General features: G+C 41.6%; 1 pseudogene; it reads right to left on the reverse strand.

The window, feature by feature from the left end:
* Positions 1-272: 272 nt before the first annotated feature.
* LOC102029088 lies at positions 273-9,566 on the reverse strand (annotated as a pseudogene).
* Between the last annotated feature and the right edge of the window lie 1,406 nt (positions 9,567-10,972).

Below are 10,972 nucleotides of genomic sequence, written 5' to 3' on the forward strand. Positions count from 1 at the left end.
AAAGCTGGACTAAGGGCTAGGACTGAGCCTTAGGTGGGCCACTTATTCCCAATGCTCCCATATACAGCTGTGTGCCCCACAGGCTCTGGTGCAGCCATGGGAGGGGTGTGGGCTGGGCGAGGCTGCTGTGGCCCATTCACTTGGGCAGGACATCAGAGGACTCAGACACCACCTTCCCATCACAGGCCTGGCTCTTCCTCACAATCACAACAGACTTGGTGCAGGTGGAGCTAGGGATTTGGAGGCCCCCGTAGGGTGCGCTTGTACAGCCATTAGTGGTCTTCCTGTGGATATTCATGTTCTGCATCCTCCTCCTCCAGGCTGTTCTTGCTTTCCAGCAGCTCGTGGTAGGTGACAATCTCAATGTCAGGTACCAGTTTAACACTCATTAGCTCCTGGTACTCCACAGCTGCTGTACCCTGTCCTGCTTGGCCTTCTGCAGGTGGCTGCCAGCTGGTGCTGCCATCATTAATGGCCAGCTCCCTGTGCTGCTCAGTGTGTGATGGCAGCCTCCAGGGATGCCCCCTGCTCTTGAGAGACTCCGTCTCCACCTGTGGGCTGCTAAGGCTGTGGTTTATCTCAGAGATCTCAGACTTTGCACAGCAGAGTGCAAAGTCTGTGCTTCCTAGCCAGAGTGTGCAGCTTTTCATACTTGATCTGGTACCTACTCTCACCCTCAGGCTGGCTGCGGTCAGCGATCTCCTCATACTGGCCCTTGACCTCAGCAATGATACCATCCAGGTGCACTGAGCAGCTGTTGTCCAGGGACAGCACCACAGGTGTGTGAAGATCTGAGACTGCAGCTCACAGATCTCTTCTTCATACAGCTGCCTGAGGGAGTTGATCTCCTCAGATAGCCCTTCTACGTTAGATGTGAGCTCCACTTTGTTCACATAAACTTCATCCACATCCTTCTCTCCTTCTTGATAAGGACAAATTCATTCTCCATCTCTGTATGCTTGTTGATCTCATCCTTGTACTTATTCCTGAAGGCCTCTACCAGCCCCTGCATGTTGCCAAGCTTCACCTCCAGCTTCACCTTCTCCTGCCCAAGTGTATCCAACCACTGTAGATGTAGCTTTTGAACATGTGGTCCATGTTGCTCTTGGATGACTTCTGCTACCACAGGAGGCTCCACTTGGCCTCCAGCATCCTGTTCCGCTGCTTTAGGAACTGCAAACTTGTTGCCGAGGTTCTTGACCTGCCCCTTCTCCTATATGCACATGACCTGGATGTTAGGGTCCACCTCCATGTTCAGGGGGTTGGCAGGCTTTAGTTTTACCTGGATGGCTGTGATGTTCCCCATACCACCAGCCCTACCATAGCCATCCAAAAGCTGCCTTTGCTGCCCATTTTGGAGAAGTTTGAGGAGCTGATACAGGAGATGAGCCTGCTGGCTTATGAGAGACTGCTGAAGGTCAGAGGTGGACACCTGTGGGACTTCTGGGCAACCCCCATGGATGGTGGAGGCTGGGGTCAACACAGATGGGCTGAAGCTGGAGAGTTGAGAAGAAGCCAAACACATGCTTCAGGACAGTCTGCTCTAGAATATATTTAAATTTCAGTTTTAAATAAGTTTCAAGTACAATTCAATTTTTATTGACAAAAAGATAGTCTTTTTGTAGTGTATTTCAATTTGTCATGATGAACAAGCACTGAGTGTTAGATATGAATGGGATACCTATTTGCCCTGGAAAGTAAGGATTCTGTGGCATTTTCAGAGCTCTAACTAAAATGAGAAATAATGTGCCTTTTTCAATTCAACAACCTTAAGCAGTCTCATGCCCTGAATATTATTTCTTACTTTTAAGATTGATTTCTAAGTTTTCAAAACTAGATTTGTTTGTTCTATTTAGTAAATTACTGGAGATCTCAGCATTCTCACTAGTTCAAACACTAGAATTCACTTCAAATGTCTCCATCACTTACTGATGAATTCTCAAAGAGTAGCTCACATAAAAATCAGCTTGTGAGCTTCCTTAAAGTGCAGTTTGTCCCTCTTCACCCATCAAATAAATAAAATGTCAATTGCTGGGCTGAGCTTTAGAGATCTAATACAATAGGTCACAGTCAGGGCACAGGTATGTGAGTTTTACTCTAAATTCTAAGTGTTCAGATGCTTCCTGAGCTATTTAATAAACAATACCTCAGAGTAGCCGTTTCCAGCTGCAGACTGTTTGGAGTTACTCTGCCTTACATAGTAGCAGCTTACCCTGAGTGTCTCCATTTGGGGTACAAATGCTAAGCTACAGTAGACTGAATCTGCATCTTGTCTGATCAAGTAAAGAATCACAAATTTCACCTCACAGCACAACCATACAGGACAAACTGATAACTTATTCATGCTTAATTGAATCTGACCACCACCATCATAGACAGACCAGAGACCACTCTAACCCCGCACCCCACATCCACACACACTGACTCATCACTGTCGTGGGGCAATTATTACCTCTAGGTACTTTCTCAAGCCTTTTCCTTGGCAGGTAGCCACAGCTACCTTTCACTGAACTCTCCCCGTCATGATCCTATAACCTGCACAAGAGAGACCAGTGTGATCTAAGAGCCAGAGGAGTCCTTCTTGGGTTTGTTCTGCGTAAACCTGTTCTGTTGAGCTTGGACCTTTGTTTCTTTTCTTTCTTTTTTCCTAACAATGCTAATAAAAATTATCACCTGTTGGGTCAGGTGTGGTGCACATGCCTGTAATTCCAGCACTCTGGGAGGCTGAAGCAGGAGGCCTCCAACTTCTAGCCTAGCTGGAGCAACTTACTCAGATGCTGTCTAAATACAGACAGAGAGACAAACAGACAGGCAGATAAAAATGGACTGAGAATAGAGCTCAGTGTGATGATCCTGGGTTCAATCTCTAGTACCACAATAAAAAACTCTGCCCTGAAAATTTGGAATGCAGCATGGCACACTAACCCATGGCCTTATTATAGACCACCTGGTATATACACAAGAGAGTCACCAGATAATGAACTTCCATCTGCACCCAGACTTTAGTGCAGTGCGATTCCTCCCTGGCATTTGATGCTGCCTACTTCAAAGCTGCTTGGACCCTTTGCTTGATATCCTATGATAGGTTCCTTAAACCAGTATCTGACCGTTTACAGTGAATAATTGTTTTAACTCTTAATATTGCCTTTTAAAGTCTTCTAGCATCTTTAGTCTTTTCCTGTAACCTAAACATTATTGTTCTCTATATGATATATGATTTGAGTGTTAAGAGGGTTAAGTATTAGATGTTAGCAATTAAGGCTGCAGTGGAACAAAGAACTGGGAATTGTCATGTTCACGACACTTAATGAAATCAACAGTACTCAGGGAAATACAGCAATGAAACTGATACAGCTTGCGAGTGTGTGGATATCCAATAAATTCTGAGACTGAGGCAACACATAGCATGTTTGTCTATACCAATGGCATAGCCCTCTTTGACAATTTCTGAGGTGTTTCATGCCTTTAAAACTTCCTTTTTGCATGCCTAGTGTAAAGACCTCATAAGTTGATCTCACAGTACATCCTTGTCTCAGCAAGAAAGGACTGAGGACCTACATTGACGGTCTTGGACTTCTAACTTTTGTACATGATTCATTGTATCTTTCGTCAGTTAAGCTTGGCATTAAGTAAGATCACTAATTTGTGAAAGCATGTTTGATATATAGCTCCTTCATGAAATCTTACATACAAAGTCCTTTCTGATCCCTTATTTCTCAAAAAAATTGCCCTGCATATTTTCATTCTTGAGCCATACAAAACAACAACCTGGAGTTGCACTGCCTCATCTATACATGCCTCTGCTGGACAATATTTACGCTGTTGTCTTGGCCTGAAATTTCTTCCTTCTCCACTAGCTGATTTCACAAGACTCAGATGAACTCTCACTTCCTTGAGAAGTTTCCTAAGGAAAACATATTACTTCTCCTGTGTGTTCCACTGGACAACAAACCTTGACTGACTTCCTTCATGGGCTCTCTGTAGTTTTTTTTTTTAGCAGTATGGCTTTATATTTACGGTAAATACACAAAGCTGTTTATTAGCAAATATGTATATCTCAGAACCTCTCTCCTCATGAAACTCTGTTCTAGTTCAAAGCCCTATTCCCGAATCTTTGGTTTTGCTTTTAATTGTAATTTCTTAGATGTTTGTGTCCCATTGGAATGATCACTCTTATGGGCCCTCCTATTAAATGATGGATAGCTTTGACTCACTTCTGTATCCCTAGGCTGCAGCACCGAGAAGGCACCCTGTAGAAGGGAGGGCCAGAGTAAAAGGGAAGACTGTGCTCTTGAACTTGATCTCGGGATTGTGCAGCCCAGTATGGCTGATGGCAAGAAGCATAACATACCTCACTGTCCTTAGTTAAGAGCCAGCTACAGATATGCAGCACTAAAGAGTCAAATAAACACAGCCTTTCAGAAATTTCAGCCAAGATTATAGGACATTACAGTCCAATGTCATGCCTGCTGTGCGAAGGTCACAAATGTTTTCCTGTGGAGACAACAGTATCATTCAGTGTTAAACTGGGGTGGAATTTATGAACTGAAACCTTGATCCCGGACACACTCTTGGGGAAAATAAGCCTTTCTGAATACATTCTCTTTCTGAATTGAAAAAAGCCAGTTGTTGGGAACCAACTCTCAGGTGACAGGATGAGAGGAAATGCAGCAAGATACATTCAATTGCATGCAAGATGACAGATCACATTGGAAATGCAAACCACCAACAGGGAAAATCCAGCCCCAGACTTTTGATATATCAGTGATATCATCTCTGTTAGCAGTTGCAATGTTCCCCAGATGACCTGTTTATAAAGCTTGACTGGTTTTGGAAGGCCTGCTCTGGAGTGACAATGCAGTAGTTTTAGTCAACAAGAATACCAGGGGACTCCCAAGTTTACAGCTATTGTCACCAGACTGCAGGGCACATGTTGGCAAAGATTGTTCACCATCATATTCCCTACACCTACACATGGGACTTGACACACAAAAAGCATTCAGTACAGTTTTTACTGAAATATACTGTAAAGAATCAGGTACAGGAAGAAGTGTTCATAAAATTATTTTCTCCAGGTACCTGAGCTAGCAGAAAAATCTTGCTGAATCAAGAGATACAAAACAAATATCTAAAAGACAGTGAAATTTGACAATGTTTTGTAAATGTTTAGTCTTTAATTGGGTACTGGTGGAGAAGGGGTGATTAACCTTCAGTGAAAGGAGTAAGTGAAAGAGTGCTACTGGAACATGAAGTGAATGAACCTCCAACTAGAGAAATTTAAATACAAAGTTGTCAACTGGTAGACAGTTGTGAATATAATTAATAAACTCCAAGAAGAAACACAAGGGATTCTATTTTCAATATCATTTGAAGTTTAGGCAAATTTCATCATCAGTTTTATGCATAAAGAGACATTTTGTCACACCTACCAGCCGCTATCAAAGGTGGACGGATATTTATCCATCTCAGGACCTTTCCCTGACTAAACTTCGGGAAGAGGTTTGCAGCAGTAGACCAACCCAGCAAGCAGTCACGTCACACCCTTGGAAAAGCATAATAGCATCTCTCCTCTCAGGAAAAGCTAGAATACAGCCACAGAGGAGGATTAACTCTTGTGCTTTAGATCATTAACTTAACTGAGGCCAGACACTTAGAGAAGGTGCTGGCATGAATCAATAGATACAGACTCACCCCCCATTCAGAATTTCAAGCTACTTAAACTACCGGGGTTCATTAGGCTCCTTCCAGTTTTCAATTCCTATAAATATGAAAGCACACAATTCTTAGGTGGTCCCTTACAGAATTCAGAGAAAAAGTCAAAGTTAGCTCTTTTGTCCCTGTCAAACCCCACACTTATGCCATTTGCATGGTGCTTATGTGGAAGGTTTGCTAACATCAGGCTTTGACAACTGTCTTCCCCCAAACAGTCCTGCGTTTGTCAGGACCTGCAACCTAAATGACAAAAATTCAGGACAGCTGTCAGCCCATTCTCTTCTTATTAAGTTCCCTCACAGTTCCCTCACATGAGCCCACCTTTTCTTCTTTTTCCCTGTACCGGGAATCAAACTCATGACCTTGTGCTTGCCAGGGAGGCGCTGTGCCCCTGAGCTAAATCCCCAGCCCCAAGAGCCCACCTTTTAACCCCACAAATTCTGCATTCACCTGACTCCAGACCTGGGCTACCAGTCTCATCCTTCACGTCATCCTTGACCTGTCCAGTATCCCCTAAATTTACAGCACACCCTCTCCAGCCACTTTTCCTGTACCCTTCTCACAACTCTGGCCCTAGACAGTCTCGGCTCCCGTCTCCAGCTGTTGAATCTACACCCCTGTCTTTAGCACAATCCCCCTTGCTTGTTACTGTCACTTAGGAATACTTGCATTCTGTTTGACTTCTTAATCATCTGAAAGGTCATTTTTGACTGCTGTTCTCCTCTCACCTTCAGGGTGAGTAGACAGATTATTTTTTTCTTGGTCTGTTTCTGCTACTGAAACAAAATACCTGAGGTTGGGTAAATTATAAAGAGAAGTTTATTTAGCTCACAAATCTGTAGGCTGGGAGGTTGACTCAGTAACCACATCTGAGGAAGGTTTCCCACTACATCATAACATGGCAAAATGCTAAAAGGAGAGGCAGACACATGATAAAAGACGGGACACAAGGAGCAGCCTATCTTTAAAATAACATGTTCTCCCAATAACTAACCCATATGCATGAGTATTCTCTGAACAACCTAATCTCTACTTAAGATGCCAGCTTCTGTCACTGCCACCATGGCAATCAAATTTGATCATATCAACATCTACCTTCAAGCAACAGCATGCAGTGAAACAAAATACTGTGGAAATTCCAGTACATTCATCATAGAAGTTCCAATTGAACTAGAATTCCATTAAGTGAAAATTCCAACTCCTGAAATAAGTGCCACCACATAGTAATTCTGATCTATTTTTCTACAGAACAAGTCCAGTTATTTACAACTCTACAATCATTTTTCAGATGAACAAAGCTGACAGAATAAAATGAATGCATAAATACACAAGATATAACTTATATGACAAAACAAAACAAGAAAATGAATGATGAAGATGGTGCTTCATTTCCATAAGTTCATTAACATGGCAATAAAGAAGATAATTAACATGATGAGTTTAATATAGCATGAAGTCTGAACACAAAAACCATTCAATATTAATTGTTGTTATAAGTAGTTTTATTTTTCATTACTTCCAGACTATAAAAATTGTAAAGTAAGAAAGTGTCTGCTACAAAAACTACAGGCTAGAAAAAGAAAAATAAAGACACATTACAAAAGTATATTCTTCCCTAGAAATAGAAGGCATTAAATATTTAAGAATCTTGACAAAACTAGGGAGAGAGAGAAGTGAGTGGGGAAATCTTTGTGCAGTGTTAACTGGTGAATTTATTCCCTGCAACTGCCATAATGAAGTAGCACAAATAAACTGGATTTAAGCAACAGAAATTTATTGCCTCACACTTCTCAAGCCTATAAGTCTGAAAGCAACAGGGCAGCCTGTTGGTCTATTCTGAAGACCGAGGGAAAGATCTTGTCAAGGTTTTTCTCCTTGCCTCAGAGATGGCCAACTTCTCCCTACGTCTCTTTGCATCACCTTCCCTCTATATGTGTCCCTAGAGCCAGATCTCCCCTTTTGATAAAAAAGCCATTCTACTGGATTTGCATCCCATCCTACTCTAGTGCTACCTCTTCTTCACTTCTTTTACCATCAGTAACCTTGATTCCATAAGGTCACTTTCTTTTTTTTATTTTAAAGAGTAAAAGAGGGATAACATAGTAATCAGGGGATTTACCAAATTACAGACAAAGTGGTAGGACATTATCAATGGTTATTATTTTACCTTTTGGTATCTTCAAAATAGTTTCTCAGGAAAACAAATAGACAAATAATAGTGAGTTACAGACAAAAATGGTAGGAAATTATCAATGGTTGTTGTATTATACTTTGGTTTCTTCAAAGTGGTTTCTAGGGAAAACAAATAGACCTATACATGAGTGATCAATTAAATAAGCACTGACTATTCTCAATTGCTGTTGTTGAAAACACGTAGTAATAAGCATACATCCATATACAAAATAGCATAAGGACAATACAAACATTACAGAGTTTTAGACAGATTGGTAGGAAATTATTAGTGGCTGCTGTAACACATGGTGATATCTTCAAAGTGATTTCTCAGGAAAACAAAGATATGCAAGAAAGATCTAACAGGTAATTATAGCCTAAGGGTTGTGAAAAATAGCAGATTACCTCCTCATCAGTGACTCCTTTCAATGAGGTGTGATGGCTGGAAGGAAGGCCAGGATTGAAAAGAAGACCAACAGACTAGCACCAGTGTTCAGCAATAGGCTGTTCACTTTTTTCTCTATAGCCATGATTACTTGGGGCTCCTCCTTGGAGATAACAGTCTAGCAGAGGGAGAAAGCAGAGTACGCCCTGGGCCCCTTCATTCTTGTTAGACCAGATGGTAGGAGGGGTCTGAGCTCTGGGGCCTTTGCCTCAGAGGCCAGTCCAACCTCTGTTGGTCACCTTTACAGTCAGGGCATGGCCCAGGGGGCTTCTTAGGGCAGTTCCTCTTGAGGTTGCCTGGCTTTTGACAGCAGTAGCAGACAAATGTAGTTGGCGAGTTCTTCTTGGGGCCCCAAGAATCAGACTTAGAGTCTGTTTCTGTTAGTGCTGCAACAAAGGCAGCTGTTTTTCTCAGTCTCTTTGTTTCCTCTCCTTGTCCTCCTCCTAGTCACAGCTATAAAATACTGAGGAGGCAATTATTACCAGCATCTCAAGTAAGCAATCTGGGGCAAAAGCCATTTTTGTAGCTTTTTTCTACTATCTGGGGCTGCGTGAGTAATAAACTAATCTTCAAGAATAGTTTGTCCTTCTACTGAACTGGGATCCTGGGAAGTATGATTTATCAATTCCTCTTGTCTAAGAAAGCAGAGGGGTGTTCTCTTCAGCCTCCCAGTGCATTGGGACCCTGCAACCACTTAGTGTCCTCTCCCCAACCAACAATACAAGCAGCAAGAACATGTGGATGAAGTCCTTGGCCCGCTAGTCAGTCTCAACACTATCAGGTGTGAAGTGTCCAGGCAAGTAACCTAGACACGTACCTTCTCCATGAAAGCAATTTTTCAGAATCTGAATATTGGACACCCATGTAATCCTTGAAGTCTAGGTACAGACCTCTGGAGCTCCACTCGCTCCTCCACCACAGCCTGTACAGTTAGGGGAAGAATGGCCTTCAAGGGGTCTCCCCAGGTATTGTGCAAGATCCTCCTGGTTTCCAGCTCCCAGATGGCTCCCGCTTCCCCCGTCAGCTTGACCTCTGAGTCATCAGGCATCGTTACTGTCATGTTCTCCAAGTCCTTGTTCATCAGCTGCTCCTCTGCTCACTCTGGACCTTTCTGGCTCTCAATAGCAGGGCCAAGAGTGACCCACCATGTGGAGTGTTTTCCCAGAGGTTTCTCCATGTCAGGATGGTTCACGCACATCTCTGGGTGGGCTACTGTGTCAGTGCTTCTCTGTGGCATGGTGGTTCTTGGACGAGCGGCAGCGGCCGGCCTGAAGCCCAGCGCACGTCTCCACACCACTTGCCAGCGCCTGCGGCCTTTCTGCCTCCTGGGCACCTGCGTGGCTAGGTCACTTTCTGAGGTACTGGAATTTTGTATTTCAACTTGGAAATTTGGAGGGAGCACAGTTCAAGCCACAGCAGCTGAAGAGATATAGTAAAAATGCTCCTAATAGACTTAGCCTCAAATATTAAATTCAAGTTCAAAACACACAAAAATATATCAATATTATCAACATATATTTTCTAAATTGGGAAATGTTGAAACATCAAAAATAAGTAATAGGTATATATTTATGTCAATCTTGGTTACATACATTATAGAGAAATTTTGCGCAATCCTCAAGAGTGTGTTGGAACATTTAATGTCCCTGGAAATGTTCATAATGTATTGCTCAGTTAAAGAACCAGATATATTTATTGGAATATGTAAACTGATGTTAGAAAATATTCTGTAAAATAGGTTCAGATGTTAAATGCATTGTATCTGGAAAATGGAATAATGAGTAGAATTTCATAACAGTAGCTCTTAATATTTTCCAAATCTTCAACAAGAACGTTACATTTAAATCTTTTAAAAGATTTTTTATACATCTCATTAAAAATTGCCTTATTAAACCATTCCTGGTTTCAGTCTTACCTGGGTTTCTTTTTCAAACATTTTATACTTCATGAAATTATATAGAGCTAATGTTTAATTTGTAAATGTCAACTTACTTTTTAGACTAAAAACAATGACAATTGAATCATTTGGTTTTCCTGTAGAACACCTGAGACTAAAAGTCTAGGATAAAGATGTCTCTTTGATGTAAGAACATTTTCTGGTGATTCTTGGTTCCTTACATAGGACTCCCATTATTGCTTTAATTATAATATTCAAATTTCATCTTATGAAGCAGAATTAACTGTTACCTGGTTCATATCATCAGTTAACAATTTTTCTTGTGCTTTCTTACTGCCACACTCAGTTCAGTGTATAAAAATAAAAGCTCAATGCTGTCAAGTGTGAACAGCATGAAAAGGGATGGAAAATGTATATTTACTGAAAACTTAAATGTGAAGTCCTTTTGGTGAGGACTTGTCCACATAAATTTTGGTCTGCCTTAGCTTGGACAGCTATTTTTCTTTTATTGATGAAAGCTGTCTTCTGTGTGTTTAAGTTTCCATCTATGAAATCCTAGAAGTGTGTTAAGTCCTGGCTATCAATTATTGGCATTTTCAGTTTTATTTTGACAGTTTGAGTGCAATAAATAGTTAAAATGGTCTATTAGTTTTCTGTAGATGGAGGTAATAATTTCACACAAACTGAGGGGAATGGTGATACTGAGAAAAATTATCTTATTTTGTGACTGCTCTATTGGGATAGAT

The sequence above is a fragment of the Chinchilla lanigera genome, unplaced genomic scaffold (assembly GCF_000276665.1).
Source record: "Chinchilla lanigera isolate Chin_1 unplaced genomic scaffold, ChiLan1.0 scaffold00020, whole genome shotgun sequence".
Lineage (NCBI taxonomy): Eukaryota > Metazoa > Chordata > Mammalia > Rodentia > Chinchillidae > Chinchilla > Chinchilla lanigera.